Source organism: Gobio gobio, assembly GCF_949357685.1.
Source record: "Gobio gobio genome assembly, chromosome: 11".
NCBI classification, from domain to species: domain Eukaryota; kingdom Metazoa; phylum Chordata; class Actinopteri; order Cypriniformes; family Gobionidae; genus Gobio; species Gobio gobio.
Window position 1 is genome coordinate 45,513,906 of NC_137104.1, and position 15,794 is coordinate 45,529,699.

The 15,794-nt window shown below is 35.8% G+C and overlaps 1 protein-coding gene across 1 annotated transcript in view; it reads right to left on the reverse strand.

Annotated features, from left to right (window-relative positions):
* cdk12 (cyclin dependent kinase 12) overlaps positions 1–15,794 on the reverse strand; it is a 69,936-nt gene that overhangs the window by 37,072 nt on the left and 17,070 nt on the right. The gene's annotated exons all lie outside the window — the stretch shown is intronic.

The window sequence follows — 15,794 nt, forward strand, 5'->3', positions numbered from 1 at the left end:
TGCAAAGAGAGTTTGAGGTAAATACATAATTTTGCAATGTGCTGCGGTTGCATGTTTTATGAAATTATGAAATTCAACTTTTTGTCAAACAACGTTCTGTAAAATGAGCTTTACTGTTAAAATTAAAACATGGAAGAAAAAATATTCCTTAAATAAAGTTTTGATAATTTATTATTATTATTAGTGCTAGTATTATTATTACATTGAGACGTATCTGAAATTCTACTGTACAACAGTAATATATTTCTGTCCAATTAAACCAAACTTTTATTTTGACGGGTTGCTGTGAAGACAATCACCTTTGAGTCTCTGTGTGTTTATGATATGACGATAGTTTTTTCTCAAATGAAACAGTAAAAGGCTGATGAAGTGACTCTCAGAACGGCTTTTGAGTTCATGCATTCATGTCCTCATAAAGTGAGACGGCAGAGGTTAAAAACACATGCACTTTTGTGTGTGTGTGTGTGAAATGAAACCGCGCGTGTGCGCCATTCATTCATGCAGGATTTGTATTTAAATAGCTTTTTTAGCAGTTTAATATTCACAGATGCTAGTCTATATCACGATTTGATTTAACTACTGACCCTTTTATTTATTCATCAAATTTGACAAATTCCGTGAAATTCTGCATTATACAGTAAATGGACTGGATTCCGCGATTCCGTCCTCGTTTTCGGCATTGCGGAAATCATAGGGCCCTGTTCTTATTTTATCTGTGTACTTGTCTTCAGTAAGCTTGTTTTTTTTTTTTACATAAGCTAGTATTAGTTTTTTTTGTGATATTGAATTTGTACACAAGAATCATCAAATTTCAATAATATCAAAATTGAAAGATGAAAGATGATAAATAACTAACAATATTGTGACATAAGATTTTGGTCATGTTGCCCACCCCTAATAGTTACCATTCATTTCTAAGGGGGAAAACTATAGATTATTTAGATCTTTTTCATAAGACTCCAAAATGTTTCAATTTAAGGGCCCAAATTTGACTTTTGCCACATAGCTGTAGCTAAAAGTAACCGTGAAAGTAAGAGGAAAAATGAGGAATAACACTAAAGTAGTACGTCAGAAAATGCCTTAAACCTACTAAAATGGATATTTCATTAAATATTTCTGTAAAATGCGCTAACTACACATATGCCACAACTTTGGACAAATTGGATCTTGCATATGATTTATTTAAAAATATTTATAACTCATCATATAACTCATACAAGAGTTAGGGATTTGAATCTAGACTCCAATATATAGATATGGGAAATGTCCTGAGCCAAAATGCACAAAGAGTAGTGCATTCTGCCGTATCAATATTAGGGCTGGGTATTGGCAAGGGCCTCACAATACGATACATATCACAATATATCAGGTATCAGAAAACAAATCTCTTAACTAATTCTGTAACTATGGGAGTCCATTGTAGCCATCTAGGCTACATTAGCCTACTATAAAATTGAAGGTAAAAATTAACTGATTTGTATACAAACACTTAAATTAGACTCAATGTTTTTTTTATATATAATAATAATGTTATATGAAATATAAACATTTAAATGGTGGCTGTCATAAAAACTTGCCAGATTTATTCAAACATGCATTAAATATTGAAGAACATAAACTATTATAATGAACATGTAAAATGGGGCATATATTTCGCAAAATGCTCCTCTCTAGAGTTAATTTTTCTAGCTGACTAACGAGTTTATGGACACTGGATATGGTTTTTCGGAGGTAAATGTGACATTACGTGAAATTGTTTACAAGATGTTTTACTGACGTCTTTGATGAGTGATTCCATGAGACATAGTTGTACCCTTTAACACAATTTCAGATGCTCATTCATGTTTATTTTGCGCTGTAACTGGTATTGAAGGCGGCGGAAGAGAAGATCAGTTCATGTACTCCGCGCTGCCGCTTCTCTTGAGCTGAGCTGGGCCAGAGCGATCTCACAACAACACGGCGACAAAGTGATATTTTATGTTTTTGAATTTCGTAATAAAATGGAAGAAATTTGAAATCTGAGACTGTTTCATATGAAGAGTAACAAGGCACAAAGATTATTGCGATTTATTGGATGGGAGGCGGCTACAATTAGGGCTGCAACAACGAATCGATAAAAATCGATTATTATAGAGTAGGCAACGAATTGCATTATCGATTCGTTGTGTCGCGCGACTATTATGCCCGTCAATAAGACGCGGAGATGTTTGAGTATAAAAAAAAGCACGGTTGAGCGCAAAGCAGACTGGAAGCGGGCGAGCTGTGCTGTAACCGTCGTACCACGCAGCGGAAAAGCAAACCGAGCCGAGCGTACCAGTCGAAAAGCGCCATTAATAAATCGAAAAAGTGTGTTAATTGCAGCAAAAGCGACGGGACATGGCATGGGAGCACCACGGTGGTGATTCAGCACTTAAAACGAAAACATCTTGGAGTCCTTGATGAGGAGGAAGGGAGATCAACAGCAGGGTAACGTTAGTGCTGCCTTCACATGCTGGAATTATCGTAAATACGAGTTTCCTAGGTAAACATTGCACATGAACGCCCTCACATTTTGAAACTTGAATGCAATGCGCTTGTAATCACGACTTCAGAAGTCGGAATCATCATTAGTCACTACAAAATCCCACTTTTGTTCCGTTTGGAAGTGAGTTGCGTGACGTCCCTCCAGCAGCTCTTCTGGTGCTTGACAAGCATGACAAGTTAGCGTTAGCTTGTTAATAACAGTAGTAAAGCACGGGTGGTATAGTTTGCAAGACTAAAGACACATTTTTATTCACTTGCCTTTTTTGGCCCATTCATTTTCAATCTGTTGCTATGTTAATTTCGTTGACAAATAATTTGTCAGTATTTTAATCAACAACATTTTTCACAGACAAAAACGAGGCGAAAATCAAAACTAGCTTTGAATGACAAAAACTATAACTAATATCTATTGTCATTTTCGGGCAGCATTCGGTCTTAAAGTGACAGCAGTCCATTAACCTGCTTCCATTTGTGCTCTTAATGTTAATCAAACAACAAAAGACAGAGAAAATCACCTCTTTAGTTTTAATAAGGATTCATTATATTTATTATACATTAATCATTTAATCCATATTTAATCTATAAGGAATGTTGTATGCAAGTTGATATAAAGAATGCATATCATTCATTGAAAATAAGATATTGTGTTCTTCTTTAGGAGGAGTAGTTTTATTTAATTGTTACATAATATTTTTTAATATGTCACTGCAGTTAAATCTGTGTCTGGATTTAATATAATTCATATTAATAGGTTAATACAGTAGATGTTTTCTCCAGGAGTATATAATGGGTTTGGACATTTTAGAGAAATTCTTAATGCATTACAATTTAACTAAACCCATTAATTTTGTTTGAGAGTGTGTGCGTCTGAGTGTAGTGTAGAGAACAAGTTCTAACATCCTGTTAAGTTTTCTGATTAGTATTTTTCTAATATATATATATATATATATATATATATATATATATATATATAATAAAAAGATTTATAGATTTATTGTAGCAACCGGTGCACTTTCTGAAGATTTTTTGTACTGTGAATTTGCACTGTCAGTTCTGTTTTTGAATAAAGGATTGGAAATTAATGTTTTTTTATCCGATTCATCGATTAATCGAATAAATAATCAACAGATTAATCAATTATTAAAATAATCGTTAGTTGCAGCCCTAGCTACAATGTTCCGTCCATTTATTCATGAACTGAAAACAGGATGACTAATCAATTCTTGCGATTTAAGAATCAATATTGGTTCGTAAAAATGAGAATCAATTAAAATTGAGAAATCAATATTCTTTACCCAGCCCGAATACATATTGCAATACTTAAAAAAAAAATCAAAAATCGAAAAAGAAATAAGATACAACTTGCAGAATACCATGGTATTCTGGTATTTGTATCATATTATATTGATAACTAATTGACAAATAAAAACTTCCATTCCAATTTATTAGCGAAGATATTTGGATTGCACAGTGTCACTGAGCAGTGAAAAGACTGAAATGTATGAAGTGCATATTGAGTCACTGAACACTTAACTAAAAATGTAGATTGTTGACAAAATTTAGACAAAAAAACATACAAAAATAAAGTAAACAAAATGTATAAAACTGAAATAATCAGTATGTTGCAAAGAAAAATTTAAGTGCATCAAGTAAAAATTAATAAAACTGAAATAGTATGCGAAAATATTCAGTATATATTTGACTGCATTGACACAATTGAATGAGAACTGAACTGAGCTGGACGAGGACATCACTGTTCTCTCCAGAGCTAGGGATACACAATGTTATCGGTACATAAACACTTAAAACATAAAACTCTGCATTGGCCGATGTGGAAGAAATATGGCCATATGCCTTGACATTATGATAACTTGTTGATATGCCCTGCAGCCTCCACAGCAGCAAAAGCCTCCTTCAGGTCCTAGTGCCCGCCCAGTAGAATGTTATATTAATTTAGTGGGGGCGCACTAATCAGCAAAAATCCAATATTGTGCATCCCTAAAATGAATAACTAATGATTTTTACAGCCCGAAATGCTACATGAAAATTAAAAATGCCATGTTTTGTTGTAAATTAATTGTAATATTTACATTTTATTAACGTTACATTTTAAAAGTTGAAGTTGTTAAAATTGTTAAAGTCTATATAAATTTGTATTGAATCATAAAACCAATCCTCAAAAAATAAAATGGAGAAGACAAAATTTAGGGAAAAATAAAATAGATTTCATGGGGCCCTAAAGGCCAATTTATACTTCTGCGTCGAGTGCACGCAGAGGGTACGGCATACCCTACGCATAGACGCGTTGGATACGCCGTACCCTACGCCGTAGCCTGACGCGCACCTCTCCAAAAATGTAACAACGCGTCAATTCTACGCGGACCGCAAGCGCTGTGATTGGTCTGCCAGAACCCTTCCCTCAGGTCAATAAATAAATAAAAAATCTGCGATAGGAGTGTGTGTGTGTGTGTCCAGAAATTGGATGATAGTTCCTTATGTCTGCTATAACACAATATTTTGCAGTCCAGCGATTCTTTATGGTAGTAAATAAATACATAGATCCACTGAGTATAGTTTATTTATTTTCTCATTAAAACCAAAGATGTTAATCAGTAATTGTATATCAAGAACAGGGACACATTAGGGTATATTTCGTGAATGAAGTCGCTGCAACAGCAATCGATTGCTCGAGCCACCGATACTGAAAACAGCGGCCACCAGCTCCGCATGATTTCACAAACACATCCCAGTGCCAGATCGCCTTATTTAACTTTACTAATCAACTAGAGATGCTTAATTTGTATTAGATACAACAACTCAAGCTGCAAGAAAAGCCGCTCTCTCACTGCTGCTGATACTCCGACATGGATGTACAGATTCTACACAACAAGCTGCTTCTTCTTCGGCTGTTCTCTTGATTACACCAACATGCCCGAGGACACTGCCTCCTAGCGTCTGCATGTGTAATTGCACATTGACGCAGACAACAGCGCAGAAGTATAAATGCTCACGACAGCGTCGGCTACGCGCGTAGCCTACGGCGTACACTACGGCGTACACTCGACGCAGAAGTATAAATTGGCCTTAAATTATAAGGTAGATAGATTCTCTGGAGTTTAACTGTGAACAAACAAGTGTACATTCATTCAAAAAGGTCTAACAAATATGTGAAAAGCATTTCTATGAATATCATGAATATCGATATCGAATGATATGGGACAAAAAAGTGCTAATATTTATGGCCATAGTGCCTATAGATATGTATAATAAATAAGAAGAATAAGAATCGTAGACACAGATAAGAGTAGATAGAACAAATATAAATGGCAATAACTAGCACCTTGTTTAAAATGGGCAAATTCTGCCACATTATATTCACCACATGTAAATAGAATAAGCTACGATTGCTGGTCTGCGCAATGGTGGGTGTGTTTGGCGACAACAACCTGTGTCAACAAAGCTATTTGCATTCAGTGTAAACAGACACCTGCAGAAAATAACAGTTTGTTCTCAGCTTTCACTCTCTACAGCACAAACATGCCCATGTGCATCTGGGAAACAGACATAAATGGCCAAGCATTTGTACTTTGATCATGTGAACGAAAAAAAATCCTTAAATTACAATTTAGCCATGTCGAGTAACCAGAAAAATAGGTGGTGCATTCCATGGACGAGAATCTATGAATTCCACATTATTAGATTGTTTTCTAAGGCTGTAAAATGAATTCAAAACTATTGTGAATTCACAAAGGCTGCAATTCATCCCTGTGGGTTCAATATATTATTTACATGCGTGTAGGTTACGTGTGTCTCAGAGCGACTCAATTCAAAGTAAATGCTGCTCCACATGAACTGTCAGGGCTCTAGGATGAATAGAAATTTGTAAGGGTGCGACTAAAATTTTTCCTAGGCCGTACCGGTGCACCTAACGTCAATGCATCCGCTCAGCTGCTTCTCCACGAACGAAGCGTTTGTTCTCCTTTGACTGAACTCACACACACTCATGGTTGGATCATGTCGTGGTCTAAACCAATCAGAGACAGAGATGGGGCGGGTCTTTGCCTCTGATTGGCTGTGCTCCAGATATTCTGGAGTGTTATACACTGCTGTGTGTGTGATTAAAAATGCGACCTGAGCAGCACCAGAGAATCGATCGGCAATCAGCATCAGCAAACTAAACGCGGCACTGAAACGGTTTTTGAGTCCATTTCACTGAAGGTGTGTGTGAGAGCGCGCGTGTGTGTGTGTGTGAGAGAATGAACGTGAACTTGTGCCGCCTTAAACTACGTCATTGTCATGACAACCGCCTGTCAGTATCAGCTCAAGCGATGTGAGAATCAAAACATCTAGGAATAGCTCCATATGTTTTAGGCAAATTAAAATAAAAGCCTAACGTTACCATTAAAGTAAAAGAGTCCTGTACTCACATCGTCAAACAAACCACCAAAACAAAATCGTTGTGTGAAATCATTTGGCGCTCATCGTTTGTAATCTTCCTTTGAAGAGACTGGCAGAATGCACTTAAACATTTCCCTCAGATAAAGTAAATGCTTAACGGAGTCTGCGTCACTACTGATCGTGCATTGTTATATTATATTCCAAAAATAATCTCTTTGAGAACAATATATTTTAATGATATAGCTACTGTCCTACCAGAAACGCTAACGTTAAAGCCATTGTTAATTTGTTGTGCCTGCTGCAAAGTTACTTTCAGGCTCTTTGAAAAAAAACTTTCAACCACTTTTAATCCTGCGGTGATCTACCCGTAATAATTCATAATATCATAATAAAATTGTTCCAGCTCGAACAAATGCTATAAAGAGATAAAACTATAGGCTACTGTAGTAGCCGTAATCATCAAAGCATGATATATATATATATATATATATATATATATATATATATATATATATATATATATATATATATATATATATATATATATATATATATATATATATATATATAAGTCAGAGGAAATTAAAAATTACGTATTTTTATTTATTATGAGTTGTATTTCATTGTTTATCATTTCATTATCTTTTAAATTAATTTATAACACTTTGTTAAAACTGTCGTTTTAAAATAGTAATGTTCAAAGCATTGTTTCCCTTGATTTTAAAGGTCCCGTTTTTCCTGTTTTTTTTTTAGCTTTGATTGTGTTTACAGTGTGCAATATAACGTGTTTATGTTACGCGTGTAAAAAAACACAGTATTTTTCACACAATTTACTTATCTGTATACCGCTGTTTTCACGGTCCTAAAAACGGCTTGAGGATTTCCCTGTTCTCCTTCAGAAATACGTAACGAGTTCTGATTGTGCCAGCGGTTCCAGTGTTGTGATTCGACAGCAGCTTAGCGCACGTTTGCCCGGAAAGGTCATGCCTCTTACCATAACGGGGAGATGCATGCGCTCAAAGTACAGCGTCCCTGAAGGCCAAACAAAGGGGATTTGACTCCGGGATGAAAATAACAGCGTCTCGACGACATAGCGACAAACACACTACAAACGCAACCGAACGCAACACTTCCTCTTCTCCACGTGGGAGAGCAACAAGACCACGCCCCCTTTTTTGCGTATTCTTGTGGGCGGAGGTTAGTCAGCAAACTGTTCTACTGACGTCATTAAAGCAGAAAGTACAGGGATGTAGTCCAAACCGGCCGTTCGCTGTAGGCTTTGAAAGGGAAATTCTGTTAAATAAAATATCTCGCTTGGCATTGAACTTTGAGCTTTATAATTTTACAGGTATTATTTATGCTCTAACAGCAACATTACACACTAACTAAAGTTTGAAAAATGGGATCACAAAGAACAGGACCTTTAATTCCCGTGTAAGGCTACACAATCATGGGGAAGACTGCTGACTTGACAGTTGTCCAAAAGACGACCATTGACACCTTGAACAAGGAGGGCAAGACACAAAAGGTCATTGCAAAAGAGGCTGGCTGTTCACAGAGCTCTGTGTCCAAGCACAGTCAACTTTTTGATGATATTCTCATTATAATGACCAGTACCTGTATATGAATGTATATGGAGCGTGATAAAAAGGTGACCTTGAAATTGTGGCGTTAAAGGCGACGCGAGCCGGGGGAATTTTTTGGGTGCACCAAAATTGTGTGCTGGTGCACCCAAATAAAAAAGTTAGGCGCACCAGTGCAACCAAGGCAAAAAGTTAGTCTGGAGCCCTGACTGTTATCATTTACATGTGTGAAGAGTCTCAAACTCCATCTCCGCATCTCAGAGTTTGGGTTCATTTGGGAACACAATGTACGCCATTTCATCAGATTTGTAAGGTAAATCGTTTATCAACCTAGACCAACACAGAAGAATACACAATATGTTACTAAATATGTTAATTATTAATCGCAAATAAAAAAATAAAAATGCATGTTTTTATGGCCACATATTCTTGTTTTAGAAATTACAGTGGCTATAGCATTTCTATTGTAAAGAAGTGGTCAAATATTAAAGATTAAGTGAACATTGGAATTAAATGTCGTTTGGCCAGTATTAAACAAGGATTTGATCTGCTGTAAAGTGTCAACACCAGGCCATTGGTGCCCTCTGTAGATGATTGTTTATATATAATGTATTTTAACAGTGTTGTTCTATAAAACCAAATGACTACTTGCTTTTGATACTTTATTTGAACAACATATTATTGCCTCATTGTTATTATATATGTATTTTAAGTCATTTCAAAGCCTTAGGTCTTTGAATAAGTCTATTTTTATTACCACAAAAAATCTGTTTACTCGATTAATCATCAAAATAATTGACCGAATACTCGATTACAAAATAATCATTAGTGTTTACTATGCTAAGTTTACTATAGCTAAAGCGTCAAAAGCAAATGTCATTAATTTTAAAGGTAGCACAACACACTTTAAGTAAAACATATAGAATAAAAAGGTTTAATAACAATCCTATTAATATTCTGCATGACGCAAAACCGTGAGGTTTACCTGCGTTTTAATATTAATCAAACAACAAAAAATTTTTTCAACCACTCACTACTCTTGACTAAATAATTGTCATAAGGATTAATTTCCATGGTACGGAAAATGCAGACGGAATCCAGTCGCAAAAAAACCCGGAAAAATCGTCATATCAAACACACACACAGAAACTTCACAGCAACCCGTAAAAATAAAAGTTCAGTTTAACAAAGTAATTGTGACTTTTTTTTTTTTTATTATTATTTTTTAAATATATGTATATTTATATGTATATATATTTATATGTATGTATGTATGTATGTATGTATGTATGTATGTATGTATGTATGTATGTATGTATGTATGTATGTATGTACATATATACATATATATATACACATATATACATATATATATACATATACACACACATACATATATATACATATATATATATATATATATATATATACATATATATATATATATATATATATATATATATATATATATATATATATATATATATATATATATATATATATATATATATATATATATATATATATATATAATGTGTGTGTGTATATATATATATATACACATATATATACACACACACACACACTATATATATATATATATATATATATATATATATATATATATATATATATATATATATATATATATATATATATATATATATATATATATATATATATATATATATATACACACATATATATATATATGTATTATGTATATGTATATACATGTATGTATGTATGTATGTATGTATGTATGTATGTATGTATGTATGTATGTATGTATATATATACACACACACACACTCACCTAATTGATTATTAGGAACACCTGTTCAATTTCTCATTAATGCAATTATCTAATCAACCAATCACATGGCAGTTGCTTCAATGCATTTAGGGGTGTGGTCCTGGTCAAGACAATCTCCTGAACTCCAAACTGAATGTCAGAATGGGAAAGAAAGGTGATTTAAGCAATTTTGAGCGTGGCATGGTTGTTGGTGCCAGACGGGCCGGTCTGAGTATTTCACAATCTGCTCAGTTACTGGGATTTTCACGCACTACCATTTCTAGGGTTTACAAAGAATGGTGTGAAAAGGGAAAAACATCCAGTATGCGGCAGTCCTGTGGGTGAAAATGCCTTGTTGATGCTTGAGGTCAGAGGAGAACCGGCCGACTGATTCAAGCTGATAGAAGAGCAACTTTGACTGAAATAAACTCTCGTTACAACCGAGGTATTCAGCAAAGCATTTGTGAAGCCACAACACGCACAACCTTGAGGCGGATGGGCTACAACAGCAGAAGACCCCACCGGGTACCACTCATCTCCACTACAAATAGGAAAAAGAGGCTACAATTTGCACAAGCTCACCAAAATTGGACAGTTGAAGACTGGAAAAATGTTGCCTGGTCTGATGAGTCTCGATTTCTGTTGAGACATTCAGATGGTAGAGTCAGAATTTGGCGTAAACAGAATGAGAACATGGATCCATCATGCCTTGTTACCACTGTGCAGGCTGGAGGTGGTGGTGTAATGGTGTGGGGGATGTTTTCTTGGCACACTTTAGGCCCCTTAGTGCCAATTGGGCATCGTTTAAATGCCACGGCCTACCTGAGCATTGTTTCTGACCATGTCCATCCCTTTATGACCACCATGTACCCATCCTCTGATGGCTACTTCCAGCAGGATAATGCACCATGTCACAAAGCTTGAATCATTTCAAATTGGTTTCTTGAACATGACAATGAGTTCACTGTACTAAAATGGCCCCCGCAGTCACCAGATCTCAACCCAATAGAGCATCTTTGGGATGTGGTGGAATGGGAGCTTCGTGCCCTGGATGTGCATCCCACAAATCTCCATCAACTGCAAGATGCTATCCTATCAATATGGGCCAAAATTTCTAAAGAATGCTTTCAGCACCTTGTTGAATCAATGCCACGTAGAATTAAGGCAGTTCTGAAGGCGAAAGGGGGTCAAACACAGTATTAGTATGGGGTTCCTAATAATCCTTTAGGTGAGTGTGTGTGTATGTATATATATATATATATATATATATATATATATATATATATATATATATAGTGAAGAATATGCAGTGTTATTTAACATTTGTTTACTTTATTTCTGTACCTGGAAACTGTTAAACCTACCTAAAAAGCACTGTTTATTTCATATTTATCTTTGTTCTGTTGTATTTATGTTGGTTTGCTGAATGTTAAATGGATCATAATGTTCATTAGAAATTATTTGATAATGCAGCAATAAACTAGCAAGTAGGCTATAAGTTAATGTAGGTTTTTTAAAACTTTGCTGATTTAAGAAATTATCGAAACTATCTATTTTAATGACAATTTTAAATAAGAGGGCAAGTGACAAATATCGGTATCGGCCAATAATTGATTGTCAAAATCGGTATCGGCCCCAAAAAATCCTATCGGTGCATCCCTACTAGAGTCAACTGAATCAAGAGGCAGTGCAAGACCAGTAAGTTCAAACCTAAACAAAATTCCTCAAATAAAAGTTAGTCAACAAAAGTCAGCATGTTAAGGTATTGTTGTTCATAATCATGGCAACCACTTCTCTACATGTCCAGGTTTGAACTCGCTAGGGATGGGCGATATCTTAACGTTTGCGATATACCGGTAAAAATTCTCCCCACGTTAAGAATTTGTCTTCCCGCGATAATAACGATAAAGCCTAGTTGATGTCGCGACCCATCCGCACAGTGCCACCGCTGGCCGTCTTGATGCCCTAAGCGTTATTACTTTATGATGGCCGTGGTGGCTCAGTGTTTCACACACACTCAAAGAGAGAGCGAGAGTCTCATATACCACACAGAATTGACGTGCTACATGTGAACAATATCCTTTGTTGTATTTTCCTGTAAAATAATGGCGTTTATTTGGAATTATTCAGCCTTTCATGAACAGGAAGAAACGAATGCACAAACGGGAATCTCATTGGCTGGCGTGCACCTATTACTGTGCCTGTTTTGATTCCAGCAAATCAGTTTGAATGAGCGCTGACAACGTGATTAATATTCATGAGCCCAGAAGCTCACTAATCCTTAGTGCAGTTTATTTTCATTAGTAGAAGAATTCGTGGTATTATCTTATCAACTCAAATTACTGAAGTTCTATCATTAAATCATTATTTTCAACATTTTTGTAATCTGAAGACATTTTTGGGATAATTACTTTTGCTGTTTCTGCTATTTTTACCACTGCACCATGAGTGTATGAATAAATACAGAATCAGTTTACATGTAAAACTTGTCATTGATTTGGATTATTATTGTTTGTATTGTGTGATGTTTTTCAGCACAGTTGCACTATTTAAACATTACCTGCACTTTTACAGAAGACAATTATATCTGCAACTTTTCCATTTCTGAAAAGGCTGGTGTGAAATTTTACATTAAAAAAAATAAAATAAAAAAAAGAATTATATATAAAAAAAGATATATATATATTATGTATTATAGGAGCCTATTTGATGACAGGTACGTTTTACTTTAGATCATTGTTTGTTTTTCTGAGTCTCTCAAGAATGCATGCAGCTCTCACTTGTATCCAAAAACATGGGGAATGATACTACATTTATCGTCATTGAAATCGTTATCGCAATACTAGAAAATATCGGGATACATTTTTGAGTCCATATCGCCCATCCCTAGAACTCGCTTCTCGTGTATGAAAAGTACCTGCACTCATGACGGATGGCAAAATCACAAGACAATCTTAAAGGGGTGGTAAACCACGATTTCACTATTCTAACTTTAGCTAACGTGTAATGTTGCTGCTTGAGCATAAACAACATCTGCAAAGTTACAACGTTCAAAGTTTAAAGCAAAGGGAGATATTTGCTTTTAAAGAAATCAGTTTCTAAGAACTACAGCAAACGGCCAGTAGGCGACTACACACATTCCTCCAGGGTTGGTGACATCAACAGGCTCAATATTTACATAAACCCCTCCTCCGAGAATATTAAATAAGGGGGGGTGAGGCCATTTTGTATCGCGGCGCTGTTGTGTTATAGTAGGCTGGAGTGTTGTTGCCGCGATGCCGAGGAAACGCTGTTATTTTCATCCGGATTGCAGGTCTGGGGTACTTGCTCTGTTCAGCCTTCCTTGGGACGGGGGTGCGTTGCAGAGCGTTTAACATAAAACAAGTTATATGCACGTGTGTTTGAGTCAGCGGGGAATCAGGCGCGCGCGGGGCTCCCTGCAGCACATCTAACAGAGGAACACATCCACCGTCTTCGCGATTTCAATGCCAGATTTGCACAACGTCAGCTGCGTGAAAAAAACACTGCCGGTGCGTGGATGCATGACGCGCGCGCTGCACATTTCACGGAGGACAACACAAACTTCCACAAACTTCGCGAGTTCAATACAGGATATGCACAACGGCTTGTCCTGAAAGCTGGATTTACAAACAGAAGCTGTTCACGGGCCACAACCTGTAAGTCTGATTTATTTTTCTTCGATGCGTTTTCCTGTAATAGGTTGTACATTGTAGCAAGGAAGTAAACAGATGACAACGCTGTTCTGCAAACCAGTCTGTTAAATGCTCATTCATACTTAACGTTATCCGACGAACACCTAACATTACAAACACTAACGTTAAAATCTCAACAGCGAACCTGGCATTAGTGTAAATGATTCTTTGATTAGAGCTTTTATGTATTGTTTATCTACAGGCATGCTAAACATGGTTCTGTGTGTGATTTGGCTAACTTACTAGTTAAAGCCAGTGCTTAGTGTTTGTTTTGGGTTAGTTCTTGCGACAGATATTTGGCTATAATCGTTCTAAAAATACAAAAGTTAAAGTGCCATTCATAGCGATCATTATAGATCCGCAGTCTTTACTCTTGAGGACTGAACAGGTTCTGCTCGATCATCTTCACTCAAATGTTCTGGGTCTGATTCGGGCTCAGATTGGTATGGTTTTATTGACGCCGTTGTTTCTAACACTGACCAAAGCACAGCCTCCAGTAAGGGGCGTGACGTTTCCGACATACATGCACTAGGCGTTTAGCGAATCACAACACACTGGGCCAGCTAACCAATCTGAGCCCATCGCGTATTTTTGAGGGACTGGCTTCATACAACCCGGAAAGCATCAGACCGTTTTACAAGGAGGGACAGAGCAGTGTAGAATAAAGTTCAAATATATGAAAAATAAGGCAATTTTTTTTAAAACGAAGCATGAACACATGTTACAGTGCACCCCACAAACACAGTCAAGCCTTCAAAAGAATGTGTTTTACCACCCCTTTAACATATACTGACAACTATACATTAAGCGTATTTTCTTTGTTAGGATGTTAATATAGCAACTGTTCAAGTAAGTTTCATTCATAATGTTTCTCCTTAAATCCACACTTATTTAAGCAAACTTAATGACAGAAGGCGGCAGTCAAAACCCCCCCTCACCTTGCTCATCTTCAGAAGGGAGATTTCACTGAACTTGCTGCAAGCGCCACAGAGAAAACCAACACATGCAAAATCTGAGGTCTTAACTAGCAGCAGTATCGTTTAATCGAGTAGTCGGCAAGTCTCGCACATTGCTATCTTTTACATTTGATTATTCCATTTCTGTTCTTTTTCTAACTACACTTAAATTTATTCAACATTTAGTTAAATACATTTATTTTGACAGTAATACCTGTAAAACTTGATTATTTTAATTCATATTTTTGTTATGTTGAATTTGTCTTATTGTTTTTAATTTTCTGCTTTGTTCTTATTTCTAATAACAAAAATAAGTAACAAGAATAACTATATCGTCATATATATCGTTATCGTGAAATACAATCTCATATTATGGTCACATTATAGATTATCGATGTTTTTATTGATTAGTTGTTCAGGCCCTAAAACCTACTGAAAGTTTATTTAATTTGTAAATTAAGTTAAGTGCACCTAAGCATTAAATGACTAGGTTGTAAATAGTTTTAAAAATTAAATGTGCAGTTTATTAAGCTGCTTGCTTTTTGCTATTGTGTGCAATAGTGTAATTATTGTATTTATGCTTAAATATTTATTTTCAGAATTTATTTTCACCACTGAACTGTGATGTATTTATGATGTAAATTGACGGAGCAAAAGCAAAAAATGAAACATGGACAGATGATTCATTCACAATAAGATCAGCAACATGCATTTAGATTAGGGATGTCAAAAGTACCGGTACCACGGTACCAAGTCAGGAGTCGGCAATACAGAAATGCTGGTATTGTCACATTTTCAAAATTTCAGTTGTACCGACTCCCGAGTA